The sequence below is a fragment of the Myotis davidii genome, unplaced genomic scaffold (assembly GCF_000327345.1).
Source record: "Myotis davidii unplaced genomic scaffold, ASM32734v1 scaffold319, whole genome shotgun sequence".
NCBI classification, from domain to species: domain Eukaryota; kingdom Metazoa; phylum Chordata; class Mammalia; order Chiroptera; family Vespertilionidae; genus Myotis; species Myotis davidii.
Window position 1 is genome coordinate 1629255 of NW_006290675.1, and position 14871 is coordinate 1644125.

The 14871-nt window shown below is 39.1% G+C and overlaps 1 protein-coding gene across 1 annotated transcript in view; it reads left to right on the forward strand.

Annotated features, from left to right (window-relative positions):
- CHSY3 (chondroitin sulfate synthase 3) overlaps nt 1–14871 on the forward strand; it is a gene marked incomplete at its 5' end in the record, with an annotated part of 230959 nt that overhangs the window by 142037 nt on the left and 74051 nt on the right. The window lies entirely within an intron of this gene.

Sequence of the window (14871 nt, forward strand, 5' to 3'; positions counted from 1 at the left end):
CATTAGGAAGGTTGAGAACCACTGCATGCGTGCGTGTGTGTGTGTGTGTGTGTGTGTACACATATGTGTGTGTATATGTGAGAGCTTAAATTACTCATCCAAGGTAAATAGCTTATAAGTAATTGCGATAGGATTTTAGACCGGGCTGTCTGACTCCAGATCCCAAATACACCACATTGGGGAGCCATGCAGACAAATTTGCCTGGGAGGAAGTTTGGGGTGCTGGGTAAAAACGGTGAAGGGATTAAGCAGTGCAAATTGGTAGCTGCAGAATAGCCCAGAGATGCAGACAGCAGCATGGAGAATACAGTCAATAATGTTGAGATCATGGGGAATGGGGCTCGGGGCCGCGTGGGGCGGGTGGGGTGGGGGACCACTCTGCAGAGTGCATGGTTTTATGGCTACTTCACTGTACATCTGAAGCTGGTGTCGAATGATACTGAATGTAAACTGTGGTTGAAAAATAAAATTAGGACACACACACATAAAACACAAATCCCCAAAGTAAAATCCTACTGGCTTCTTCAAAGCAGCCCTGACTATTTTGCTCCGTGCTTGAACCTTGGCTGATGCCCCGCTGGCATCCAAAATAGAGGGATGAAGATGGGCAGCTGACTAGAAAATAGCTGTGCTTGTTGGGGGCTCTGTGCAGAGCGGTGGAGGATCAGAGGGATCCACTGGTGCCTGACCCCACGCCGTCTCTCAAGCTCAGCCTCCCTCTAATCACCTGACCCTCTGCGTTCACTTGTCCGAGATGTTCTAGTCATCAAAGCAGGATGTTAAATACTGAGATTCCTTTTCCTCCAAAGGTTATTCTGAGGATTGATGAGATTACATTGTGAAAGATTCCAGCCAACATTAAATGAAAGTACTGGCTGCACAACCAGAGCTGTTGTATTGGAAGCAAATCACCATTCATCTCTGCTTTTTTTCTCTTTTCTGCTTCTGAGACCCGGGGCAGCATTCATCCTAACAGTTTCCCAGCCTGGGTGTAGATTGTAAAGGGGACAGAGCTCAAAACTGAGCCCTGAGCCGCTTTCCGTAGACTTTTAGGTTTGACTTGTATTGCTATCATCTCTCCCAAGAAGAGTGTTTCCTTTCAAATAGGCTTTATGCACCTGTAGATGTATTTAAATAAGTGAATATTCCTTTCTAAAAAAGACTTGAAATCACATCTTACAAGGAAAACTTTTTCCTGGCTGTGTCGTGTTGATTTTTGACATTGGGATGTATTGCAGGCTGTATGTGGAGAACAATGTTGTATTATTAGGCTTAAAAGCAGTAATTTTTGCTACTGGCATTTGTGATTTCAATGATTTTTCTCACATGTAGAAAGAGGTTCTCGCCAGGATCCATTGAAAATTGTTTTGGAGAGAGGCAGAAGACAGTCTAAGGGTACAGATAAACATTTTACAGACGGGTTCAAAATACCGAATCTGCCACTTACTAGCCACCTTTGTGGGGTTTTTGTTGTTGTTGTTGTTCTTTCTTCTGTAAACATAGAATAAAAATCATGCTTGTTGCACAGAGATGTTATAAAGAAACCAGATATTCATAGGAAATACTCGGCATGTTTCAAATGATGATGCTTCTGTGCCTTTAAAATACAGATCAGAAGCAAAGAAGTCTGTGGGCACAACATCAGTACAAGAATTAGAACACTAACACCTCTCTCTCTCTCTCTGGCTTCTTTCTGAGGATCTAGATGGCCTTATGGAGCCATTACATCTTTCTGTTTGTTTTCTGGCAGGCTCTTAGTTGGCCATACTCAGGGAAATATTGTCAGCCCTTAAGAAACACACCTGGCCCTGGCCGGGTGGCTCAGTTGGTTAGAGCATTGTCCCATACACCCACCAAAAGGTTGTGGGTTTGGTTCCCAGTCGGGGCACATGACTTGGTTGCGGGTTTGATCCCCCATTGGGGCACATATAGGAGGCAGCCGATTGATGTTCCTCCCACACCTATGTTTTTCTCCCTCCAATCCTCTCTCTAAAGAAATCAATCAACACATATCCTCAGATGAGGATTTTATTTTATTTTTTAAATATTTTTACTGATTTCAGAGAGGAAGGAAGAGGGAGAAAGAGATAGAAACATCCATGATGAGAGAGAATCATGGGTCAGCTGCCTCCTGCAAGTCCCCCACTGGGGATTGAGCCCACAAACCCAGGCATGTGCCCTTGACCAGAATCGAACCTGGGACCTTCCAGTTCACAGGCTGATGCTCTATTCACTGAGCCAAACTGGCTAGGGCCAGATGAGGATTTTAAAAAAAGAAATACACCTGAACATTATTTACATACACATGCACTTAAACATATTTAGTATGAATATATACAAACAAATACACATATATACATACACATACACCTATCTGACTATCTGTCTATCTATGTATCTATCTATCTATCATCATCCATCTATCTGTCTGTATGAGACTGGCACCCCAAGCCTGAAGAATTCAATGTATTTAATGACTCCATGGCCAAAATGAGTAGATTGGCCCTCAGGTTATTCATCTATAAAACGGAGAGTTTGTATGAGTTGAACTCCCAATTTTAAATTTTTAAGATTTTAAAATGTATCCTTTCTTTTTATCTCCAAATATAGTTACAAAGGAAGCCTGTCTTTACTTTCTAACTAGGTCACACCTCCATTGCACAGTCCGATTGCACCGTGTGCCCATCCCTCTCCCTGGCCACAGGCCTGTCATTTTTGTAACACCTTGTCTGCCCATCCCCAGCACAGTGGGCACTCTGTCCATATTGATTGGAGGACTGTTTTGTAACTGGGCTGATTTCTGGGAGTTGCCAATTGAAGCCCACCAAGAATCTGTTGCTTCTCACAGTTTATTTCTGCAAACGGGCCACTTTCTAATGAGTCTAGTATTTTGTTTAGAATGTGTTGGCCCTGTTCTTAAAGTACTAGATAAAATCTGGGAATGTAAAAACAAAATTAGTCATTATTTAATGTAATCTTTGGAATCTAATCAAGACCAGAAATCAATGTGTGCTGAGCTGAACAGATTGGCTTCTCTTTTAAAAAGACCATCTGTATTGTCTCATTGCATTAATACCTAAAAATTGTGGGCAGCACGCGGGAGAAAAGAGCTGATGCTCTGAGATACCTCACATACTGTGTGATCTTGGTCAGTCTTTAAAATTCTCTAAGCCCCTGTTTCTAATTGAAGATTATCTACCCAATGGCATAGTGCAAGGGTTAAATTCAAAATATTGTATAACATCTCAAAACAGCATCTTGCACCCAACCTATATTCTTTTCCTCCCCTTTAAAATATTTGACACAAAGATCTCACAGAAGCATTAAGGAAAGCATATTTAAGGTATTGCTAAAACTAGAAATTCTCTGTTTATGTGTTTTCAATAAAAAGTAAATTCTAAAGATATTCTGCATTGAACATCATCTTTTTCCAAGAATAACCCACAGTCTGGTGTATGCATTATGGTATTTCTCACCTGAGTTAAAACTAATGCAAACCCAAGTGTTAGCATTGGTCATCTCCACGAGAGGTTCATGGAATGATGATGATGACGGTCACTATTTCCCAACCCCAGCAGACATGACATTTAGAGTACACCGCTGAATTCTGGGTTATGTGTTATATGAAAAAGACATTTGATTTTAACAAATAACAAGTTGTTGATCATTCCAGTATGATTCATTACATTTTTTAAAAACATGGATTCTCTGTAATAAAAAACTAACGCAAGGGATTCTGGATATGACAAATTTGAGTAGTTACTAGTATGTATATATTTTTAATAAATATATTTATGGTTGATAGTATTACAGATGTCTCTCCCTCTTCTTTCCCCCCCTCTTCCCAGGGCTATGCCTACCCATCCCCCCAAGTCTTTACTACCCTACTGCCTGTGCCCATGGGCTATGCATATAAGTATATAAGTTCTTTAGTTTATCTCTTCTCATCCACCCATCCCCATATTAAGGCATGCCAGTCTGTTCCATGCCTCCATTCTTATTTTGTTGGTCAATTCATTTTGTTCATTAGAGTCCAGAAATAAGTGAGATCATGTGATATTTGTCTTCCTCAGATTGGCTTATTTCACTTAATATAATAGTCTCCAGGTCCATCCATGCCTTCCCAAAGGGTAAGAGAGACCTCTTTTTTTTATAGCTGCATAGTGTTCCATTGTGTATGCACCTGTGTTCATAGTAGCATTATTTATAATAGTTAAGATTTGGAAACAGTCCAAGTGCCCATCAGTAGATGAATAGATTAAAAAATCTATGGGACAGTTACTAGTATATTTTATTCTGAAATAAGAAACCCCAATCCCAATAGAGTTTGTTTCAAATCCTGTGTTTGATTTAATAGGGCATTTTCTCATGATGCTTTGTATTTGGTACTGAATGCTGTGAAAGGAATCTCTTCTCTTCTCTTGTCTTCTCAGATAATAATTTATCTGAATAAATCTCATAGGTGATTATCTCTAATCAAAGAATCAGACCAAATTCGCTGTCTCCTGATTTTAAAATGACTATTTCCCTATTGAGCATATTGTGTTTATGCCCAGAGTGTGGTTGAGTCGGGGTGGAGCAGGGGCGAGGAGGCATGTTTACATGTTCTTGGCTGTGCTTATAAAAAGTCTTCAACAAACACATGGCAGACACTAGTTTTCCAATTGCAGCAACGGGGTGTATTTAGTTCCTCACACATGCTTGGGTTCAGGAGCTCTCCTAAGAAGCTGGAGAACATTTTTTTAAAGACTTTATTTTTTAAGAGAAGTTTTAGGATCACGGCAACATTCAGAGAAAGAAAAAAATAAAAGCAAAACAAAAAAGAAACACATTTCTACTTATAAATAGGTCCTAAAGATGTAATGTACAGAATGTTAACTGTAGTTAATACGGATAGAGTATTTGAAAGTTGCTAATAAAATTTTTAAAAGTCTGATCACAAAAAAATGTGTAACTATGTGTAGTGATGGATGCTGACTAGAATTATTGAGGTGACCATTTTGCATATAAGTATATTTAATCATGTTGTACACATGAAACTAACATAATGTTATATGTCAATTATATCTCAATAAAAATAAATTAATTTTTAAAAATTGAGAGGGAGGCATAGAGACTTCTCACATGCCACCTTCTCTCACACATGCTTAGCTTCCCTTATTATCAATATCCCCCCCTAGAGTGGACATTTGTTGTAAATGATGAATTAAATTGACACATGATAAACATTCAAAGTCCATTGTTTATGTTAGAGAGCAGTCTTGATGTTGTATGTGTTATGGGTTTGGACAAATGTATAATGACGTGTTATAGTATCACAGAGTATTTTCAATGCCCTAAAAATCCTCTGTGCTCCACCTGTTTATCCCTGTGCCAACCCCTGATGTTTAAGAACCTTTTTATTTTTTTAAAGAAGGAATTGTGTTAGTCATAGAAACAGTGATGACAGAAATAAGGAGCTTCAAGTGTCTTCAGTGTAGCAAGTTCCCATTGATTACAGTGTGGAAAGATAACTTGCCCAGACCTGAATATTTGTCTTTCTCTTTTTTAATATAATAAATGATTATTTTACTTTATATTTAGGGTGTGTGCATTTGATCATCAGGAAAGCCAATTTATTTACCAATTCCTCCTCTTCCTATGTATGTATTTAGGTGGAAATAGAGCTGAGCTGGCAAGGCATCTTTTTCCCTTGATCCTGTTTTATTTTTTTAAATATGTCTCTGCTATGTTAGCATACACATCTTTTTCCCTTGATCCTGTTTTATTTTTATTTTTATTTTTTTAAAATATATTTTATTGATTTTTTACAGAGAGGAAGGGAGAGGGATAGAGAGTTAGAAACATCGATGAGAGAGAAACATCGATCGGCTGCCTCTTGCACATCTCCCACTGGGGATGTGCCCACAACCAAGGCACATGCCCTTGACCGGAATCGAACCTGGGACCCCTGAGTCCGCAGGCCGACGCTCTATCCACTGAGCCAAACCAGTTAGGGCCTGTTTTATTTTTTTTAAATATGTCTCTGCTATGTTAGCATATTATGGAAATGTAAGCACAGGAAAATACACCCCATCATTCTCTTTTCTCACTCATTTCCACTCTCCTAAGGCTAACAATCCCATGTTATAAGCAGGTATTATTACTTAGCCATAAATAAGGCAAGGAAAATACTGAAACCAATTTGAGTCATTACATGTGGTAACATCTAATTTATCTGGTGTTATTAATCAATTGGATGATATATAAATGAATGTTTTAGATAATAGGTATTTCCTCCTATGCCTTTTCATTATAGTATGTTTTCTTCAAAACATCTTTCTAAAATGCATTTACATTTCTATGAATTCTTGAAATATATTTTTCCATTTACCAGTAAACATTTTTATCATGATTCAAGAACATCCTAGAAATAATTTTTGTTGTTTTATTTTTTTCTGTATTGAAATACCTCAGAAGCTTTTCAGGAGTGTACATTTTTTGGCATCTTGATAAATAGACTTGTGCTAGTCTTTCTGTTTTCTTTTTATCTTTTCACCTTGGAGATTGTTTTCTAGTATTTTCATCCTTCTAAATATGAAATGTACATTTTTATCAATTAAATCGCCCTACTGCCTACTCCTCATACTTACCTGTCTTTAATCTAACCAAATAACTAATTGTGTTAAATCAAGTAATGTAGCTTGGCTGCAACTGGAGTTTTCTATGGTTTAAGCATGTTTTCTAGTTCTCTTAACATTATTTATTTTAACTCTATGATACCCATAGAGAGGCCCTTTCTCCACTGAGTTCTTCGTTTATGATTACGTGTCAGACAGTTGAAATCACAGAAAATTTACTCTCTTCAACCACTGGGACTTTCTTATAACAGAGTTTTAAATAGGAAAATGTAAACATGTCATTAATCAAATCGTGACATGGATGTGTCACATGTAAAGCAGCCTTGAAAAAATCATGAGCAGGTTAAAAGGAGTCAACTCACTGTCAGAACATTTGTCTGTAACTATGATTTGTAAGTCAGAGCATTTTCTATCTTGGTTGATATGAAGTTATTTTTTTAATAACAGAAAACTCATTTTTAATAGATTTCATTAAGCATCAAGGGACCTACAGGAAAAAAATGCTGCCTTCAAGGGGTATTAAATTTTTTCTTAGCAGTCGTTTCAATTTGCAAATGTGCAAAGTGAATTCAGCTGTAGAACCTTGACTTAAATTTCCAGTATCTTATCTATTTGGGACAGTGAATAGGTTGAAAATTACTTGCTGAATTGATGTTGGAGGAATCTGCATCGCCTGACTTGACCATGCCTGTTGGACTTCTTCTCCTCTATTTAGAGAACTGGGTTTCTGTGGTTTATTTGTGTGTGTATAATTACATACATTCTCTCTGTGGGGGTGTGTGTAGGCAGATGCATAAATGCCACGTGGAGCTCTGTAAATTGGTATCCATGAAGTCCTGGTGACAGGGAAGTGAAAGCTCATTATTGCCAGCATGTGTTCAGGTAGCACCTGTGGCTAACAAGGCTCTTCATGCAATATTTACACTTCAATGTGAAAATGCAGTTGTAACTGATTTATTGAACTCGCTGAACACAGTAAGGGGCATTTTTTCATACCAGTCTTTCCCTCATGCCCGGGGCTAGTTCCCATGGCTTTTGCATTTAGTGCAGGTACTAAGACTTTGTTTGAGTATTTTTTTGTTTGTTTGTTTGTTTTCAGGCAATAAAAAGTCCACTCCAGCCTAACATCAAAGCTTCAATCGCTTATTAAATGAAAAATCCAGTCATCCCTGCTCATAGCTGCCTCTGCTTTAGAGAGTGGAGAAAGGAAGGGTATGGTGTTGGTGCCTTCTGAGGGAGTTGGCTATCTAGATTATTTTTCTTTACAGTTGCTTTCATGGCCCAATTCCCCGGCCCGAAGAAGCCCCCACCAGCCCTCCCCTACACCTAACTCCTTCTCAGTGCCTGACCACCAGCGTCTCCCTTGTGGTCACTTCTCCCATCTACCAATTCACCAGGGGGAGTGACTTTCAGGAAGACACAAGGTGGGCCCCCTCTCTGATGGGTCCACCTCTGGTCTCTCTCCCGTCTCACCACTGTTGCTTTGTTCGAACTCTGAAGGCTCGAGGTGTATTGAGCATTGAAACATGTTCAGCTGTGAGCTTATACCAATCCCTGCATCTTCCAAACTCTGGAGAACAGGTATCCCATTGCATAGCCTGCACATTCTCTCCCCAACGGTTCCATTCATTGCCCATGGACTTCAACGCGCATATTTATGTGCTGAGGATGCACACGGGTAACACTGAGTTGTCTCCATGTCAGAGTGCCAGGCTTGTGCTATCACCCGCAGGAGAGAAGGGAACAATTACTTCATGAGAAGAGCCTCCTGTCACATTGGGGACTTCATAAATCCTTTATACTTCGCTTTTGTCTATGAAACAAGCGAATGAATATACTGTGTGAAGCACGTTGTTAGGACAGCCTGCTAGAAGCTGACTCCTGGCTGCTTTCTTGCCTTTCAGAACTGTTTTTCCGTTGGGGATGTTCTGTTTATGAAGTATTTATGATTTCTGTTTTCCACAAATGAATTGGAACCGTTGCCAAAAGCACCACATCTGCTGTTTCTGAACTTTTTTGAGAAAAAAAAAAGACTTTGCTTTTGTTCGGTTTAATTATGTAGGCTTTTGCTTTCCTCTTATCAGGACTGTGATTCAGTCCTTTCAGCGTGCAATTATCCCAGTGTCCTCGATTTGCTAAAGTGCAAATCTCTATTTTTGTCAGAAAGCAGTGCTGTTCAGCTTTGGAAATCTTTTGAAGCGTTGTGTTTTCCCTTGTGCCATTGTGATCCTGAGGGTGAACACGTGGATTGGAATCCCTGCTTGGTAAAGAGAATTCATCTTGAAACATAACCCCCCAAAAAAGAAGAGGAAAATTCTGAGCATCCACTGCTTTATCTGCAAAACAGCTGCAAGTAGCTGAAATGTTTGCTGCCAGGACGAGGCCAAAAGATCTTCTGACGATCCTTCTAGGTCAGCGGTTCTCAACCTTCCTAATGCCGTGGCCCTTAAAAACAATCCCCCATGTTGTGGTGACCCCCAATTTCATTGTTACAAATTGAACATAATTAAAGCATAGTGATTAATCACAAAACAACATGTAATTATATATGTGTTTTCCAATGGTCTTAGGCGACCCCTGTGAAAGGGTCGTTCGACCCCCAAAGGGGTCGCAACCCACAGGTTGAGAACAGCTGTTCTAGGTCTTAGTCCTGTAATGTGGCTAAGAACATACATCACTGAAAAAAAATTTTTGGCATTTCTTTACTTTCCAGGTTCTTTATATGTAAGATTAAAGCAATTATATTTCATAAAGTTCATAAGAATATTATATCATATAACAGTGCCTAAAATAAGACATGAAATAAATGCTTGATTTCTCTATAATTTATATTCAGATTTTTTTATAATAGTGATCTTAAAACTGGACTTGAGAAAAGGGTACGTCAAGAAATTTTCTAAAAATTTCAATATTACTGTCCTCTTTACAAAGTTAACCGATATTTCTAGGTACCCCGTCGTAAAATAACATTAACCAGCCTGGGATTTACCGTAAAATAGAATCCCAAGTCAGCTCACCAGCAGTTGTATTTGGAAATCCCCAGAGAGGGAATCTGTTGTCATTTATCCTCATGACTAAACCCTGTCAGTGGCTGTTTGGGGTCTGTCATTTTCTTCCTCTCTGTTCCTGCTGCTTTAAGTGAGGTCTGGCGATGAGTGGTGTGGAACCCCTCTGCTGGCGTGGACCTCAACTCTGCTGCCACGGACCTCTCCAGGCTGCGGGTGGACCCGTAATCTTTGGAGCCCTCAAAACACTGACTGGTTCCTTGCATAAGTTAGGGCAAAATGCTTTTCTCCCCATCCTGCTCTGTTGTCACACTCTGGCAAAGAGATTAGTTTGGGCGACAAATCTGAGTTACAAATGTCATAATATAGAAAGAGTATTGGCAGGCCTGCTCTATAATAAGCCAGACCTGCATAAATTGGCCAAAGCCCACTGTGATTTTGGCATAGTCTTGAGCTAGGCCCTCTACTCTGTATAAAATATTAGAGCTTCCTTTATTGTAAAGTATAAACCCAAAGGGACTATATGCTCTCTATTCTAAAGGCAGAGTGTTCTTTAGATTCCTTAAAGTTCTAAAATGTAGACTTTTTAAAAAGTTATTTATTGATTTGAGAGAGAGAGAGAAATTGATTTGTTGTTCCACATATTTATGCATTCATTGGCTGATTCTTATATGTACCCTGACTGGGGATCGAACCTGCAACCTTGGCATCTGGGGACAACACTCTTACTAACTGGGCTACCCGGCCAGCACTAAATATAGACATTTTTAATGTAACCAAGACATTCCTAACCATCTTTCATTTTTATATTAGCCATTGCTATAAGACATTTATTATTCAGTTTGAATTTAGAGTGTTTTCTTAATCTACTGTTAGAAGGCCCTGGAGATAGAAATATGAAAAAGGCCTGGTTCAGCCTCCTGGAACTCCACTCTGTAAGAGTCAGACACAGACAGACGTTTAGATGTATCAGTGCAGGCTATCTTATCATTTCTGAAAAACACATACTATTTTGTTTATTTGAATGATCTAACCACATAAAAGTTCTCTGTAATCGTGGTTATTTAAAAGTGTTTAATATTATTTGTAAACTAGAAGCCCAGTGCACAAAATTCATGCACTGATAGGGTCCCTAGCAGCTGCCGGCTGCAGGCTGGGTACTCCCTCCCTTCCCCCAGCCAGTCCCACTCCCTGGTCAAACTCCCGGACAACTCCCAGTAGTTGAGGGGACAATTTGCATACTACGCTTTTATTATATAGGATATGAAACACTGTTTGATACTCCCATATAATTAGATTTCCCTATCACCTAAGAAAATATACACATACACTAGTATTAATAGTAGCTATTGTTGTTGTTATTGTTATTATTATCATTATTATTGCATACTTAGTTGTACTAGGTGCTACATATGCTTGAACTTGCTTAATTATTACAATAACCTTGGTAGTTATATATTATGTGACTTATTTTACATAGAAGGAAACTTATGGGAGATGTAGTGGTTTGTCCAGAATCACTCGGCAGCAGGCCCAGGGTAACGGCAAAGTTCATGCTTTGGACATGACCTTCTCTGCTTGTTTATGCTTCAAAGAGATAGCATCTTCTCAAAGAATGGTGTGTGTGTTTTTTTTTCCATCCTTGTATCTTTTTGTAGCCTCAGGTAGTAACCACCAGGAAGCACACTTTGAGAAAATTGCTATTGGGGCATAGGAAAAGGCCACACAATGATAATCAGAAGTGGTTTGGAAACTTTTTCTGCTGACTGAAAAGTATGACATATCTCTTTTATTTCCTTCTCTTACACCGTGCCAATTATTTGTCTTCCATCCCCCTTACCATCATCCGCTGCTACCCACAACAATAATAAAATAATAGAATACATACAGAAATGCACTAGCACTGCCTACATGAGCCATTTGGTGTTCGCACACCCTCCAGAGGCTGGGAGGGGTAGACCTGGCAGCCCTTCTGGTGATCTTCGACTGCTTTCCAGAAACAAGGCCTGCCACCACGTGGAGGAGCAGAGAGTTTCCCTTCCCTTTCCGCCAGCACTCATGCTGAACCATGGACTGCTCGGAAGATTCCGAATGTAGACAGCCAAAGAGGGAAAAATTAACAACAACCAAACCCATGCTGTAAAACTTTGAGCTATTTAGCCCCAATTAAAGGCCAAATAGAAGCTGTAGCTTTACAAATTGGGCTTTTTTACTAAACTGACTTTCAGACACTTCATCATCATTATCACATGGTTAAAATGCTCTACTTAATTCTAGTTAATTCCAGACCATATACCAGGATAACTGAAGCAAAAGCTTGCTTTTTGGGGGGACTGGGGGAAGGGTAGCATGGATAAATTTTGGGGGTGATGAAACTGTCCTATAGGACTGGACTGTGAAGGTGGACACACAATTCCATGCATTTGTCAAAATCCATAGAACTGTACACCACAAAAAGTAGATTTTACTCTAATTTTTTAAAAACTCAATTAGGAGATGGAGCAAAAGATAAAATGCAGCCTGTGACAAATGAGTCTAACTGTGTTATACACAAACCGCATAGCCATATTGAAAGGAATGGGGAAGGAAGGGGCTGACTTTAAGTAACTCTGGAAAACAGTACTTTGGCTGGGTACCATCTGTTAAATACCAGAAGAACTGTGCACAAGGACTGTCACCTAGTTTGTGAATATGCTTTTCATAGGCCTACTAGTAAGGCATTTTAAAACTAATTTAGATGTATACTAGAGTAGAACAAAGAAGTAAATATGTCATAGATAACGAAGGCCAGGATTCCTACTGTCAGAGTAAGTAGTTACAAAAGAGAAAGGAGGCAAAATGAGCCCCATGGTACTGGATTAGAGGCAGAACTATCAATGTGGATGCATGAAATACAAATATCCAGAGAGAAATACAGAAATGTAGATGCTTGTGTATGCTTGAGTTAATATACATTCATGTATTTCCTAACTTTCTTCACTGAAAAGAGTAGGTTAGGGTTAGGGTTAGGGCTAGGGCTAGGATTAGAATTGTAGACTTGAAACCTATATAATCTTATTAAGCAGTGTCACTCCCATACATTTAATTTAAAAAAGAAATATAAATTATAAATAGAAAAATCTCTATTAGAATATCACAGTAATAATTGCTGCAGGCAATATCCAAAATTTAAAAACGTAAGCAAAAACGGGAGGTTTGTGTCATCTCAAAGTATCTCCTGCAAAACAGTTAATAATTACAAAAGGAAAACTAGTACCTTTACATTGGACAATTCAGAGAGGTTGGTTTGCCTGCTTCCCCATGAAAGGCAGTCTTTCTCCTGTGACTTGGAAGGTAGATGCTGCCACATTTAAAGACTTCAGTCTGCCAAGTTGGGTGCACTCATGGTTCGGTGGTCAATTCATAAGTCTCAGCACCAACCTATCAGGGATCCAGTATTCACTCTGTCTCTTACTGGCTGTGTGACATTGGACAAACGACTTCTCTGAAATAAAATATTCTCACCGGGTAGGGGAGGACAATGACAATAAAGATGTTTACCTTAAAGTGTGGAGAGAGAACTACATGAAATGATTTAAGTAAATGACTCAGAACAGCAATAGTACATACTAATTTTTCTGATACTATTACTTGATGGAGGTGACTCCAGAAGAGTTCAGAAAGCGAGGGAAAGGCAAGTGACACCAGAAAACCCAAATTCCTAGCTCTACTTTCTCAAACCCAGGAGGGAGAAAAAATCAGATTTATACAAGGTTATTCACCAAAAGGAATCATCAAGATATTTGAAAATATGAAACTAGAATTAAAATTGGAAAGGATCCTTGACCGATAATTTAACTTTGAATAACAGTGAGAAGTCATATTTGCTTTTCATTTTCTATCATCAGAACCTATCAGTGTCCTTGAAATTTTTTAACTGTATTAGAATTTCCCTTTAAAGGTGACTTTATTTTAAAATATGGGCTTGACTTGACTTCACAGCACAGCTCTAAATGTGCACCTGGACAGATTTAAATCCATTTTCTACTAAGCATGAAGGTCTCAAGAGAAGCTGGGCAGAGCAGTGTCTGTAATTGATATAACATATTGGTAAATCAACACATTTATTCCCCCCTGGTGAGTCATGCAGCTACATACACCTAAAAATAAACCTTAATTTTATCTCCTATAAACCGGTTTGAAGACTATCTGCTATTGCTTGTTTGGCAGTTGGTAAAAACGGAATAATTATATTGAATTTGTTTTTATTTCTGGCATCTCCAGTGCTCCTTTCAAAACAGGTCTCTTTGGGCAAATATTCGCATAGTAATATTTCCATTGTCCATACGTTCTTTGGCTGCTAGCAATATGGAAGCAAGGAGATGTGTTCATTGTTAGTCATATCTTCTTTCACCAAAACTGGACCACATTGTACCACACATGCCAGGGATTTAGTGGTTGTGTGACATCTCACAGAATTCTCAAAATTCACGCGGTTAACAATGACAATGAAATGGGAATTATCCTTGCCTTTATAAGTTAATTAACATATTTGTTCACATATGGATGTGTGAGAATGATTTTATTTTAAATGTAATTTATTCTTTTAAATGTGCAAGTCAGTGCCTATAACAGTGAGGTTGAGCAATCAATCTTTTCATTTCTTTTATGTGAGGAGGTGTTTATTATTACAAATTGCATTTGTGAGCCTAGAACTGGGTCAGAGGCAAATGGGGAGGCATTTACAGGTGTCTTCCTTCCAGAGATTCTCAGGCTAACATCGTGAGGTAAGCCATGGCACCTATGAACCATGTCAATCTCTCGATGCCAGACTCTGCCAAGCTGTCAGAGCTGCCTGGTGAGTATGGCAGGAACGCTGCCCAGCTAAAGTCAGGCTTTGTCACAGATGGGCAGAGTCATCTGTAATGAGTCCCTGGGCATCTGCCATTTACTCTTCACTTTATTTGAAATGATCACAAGATATAGAGACAGTGTTGCAGGGAGAAACTTAGAAAGCACATACTGTACTTGGGAAAACATCAGCATTCATGGGAGAATGTTTTTATGAGCACAGGTGCCGGGAGCCAGTCCATCCTTGCTGTTTCAAGGGACCTGGCATATATGGCATACTGTTCTTAATATGTTTGCTCACCTTCTTGGCGCTGTGTTTTAACCAAGGTCACCTCTCCGAGAAATGTTGTTTCCCCAGGTAGGGATTTTCCCCTGAAGTTAGGGAGGGAATAAAACCTCTTAACTAAGTGCCAGGC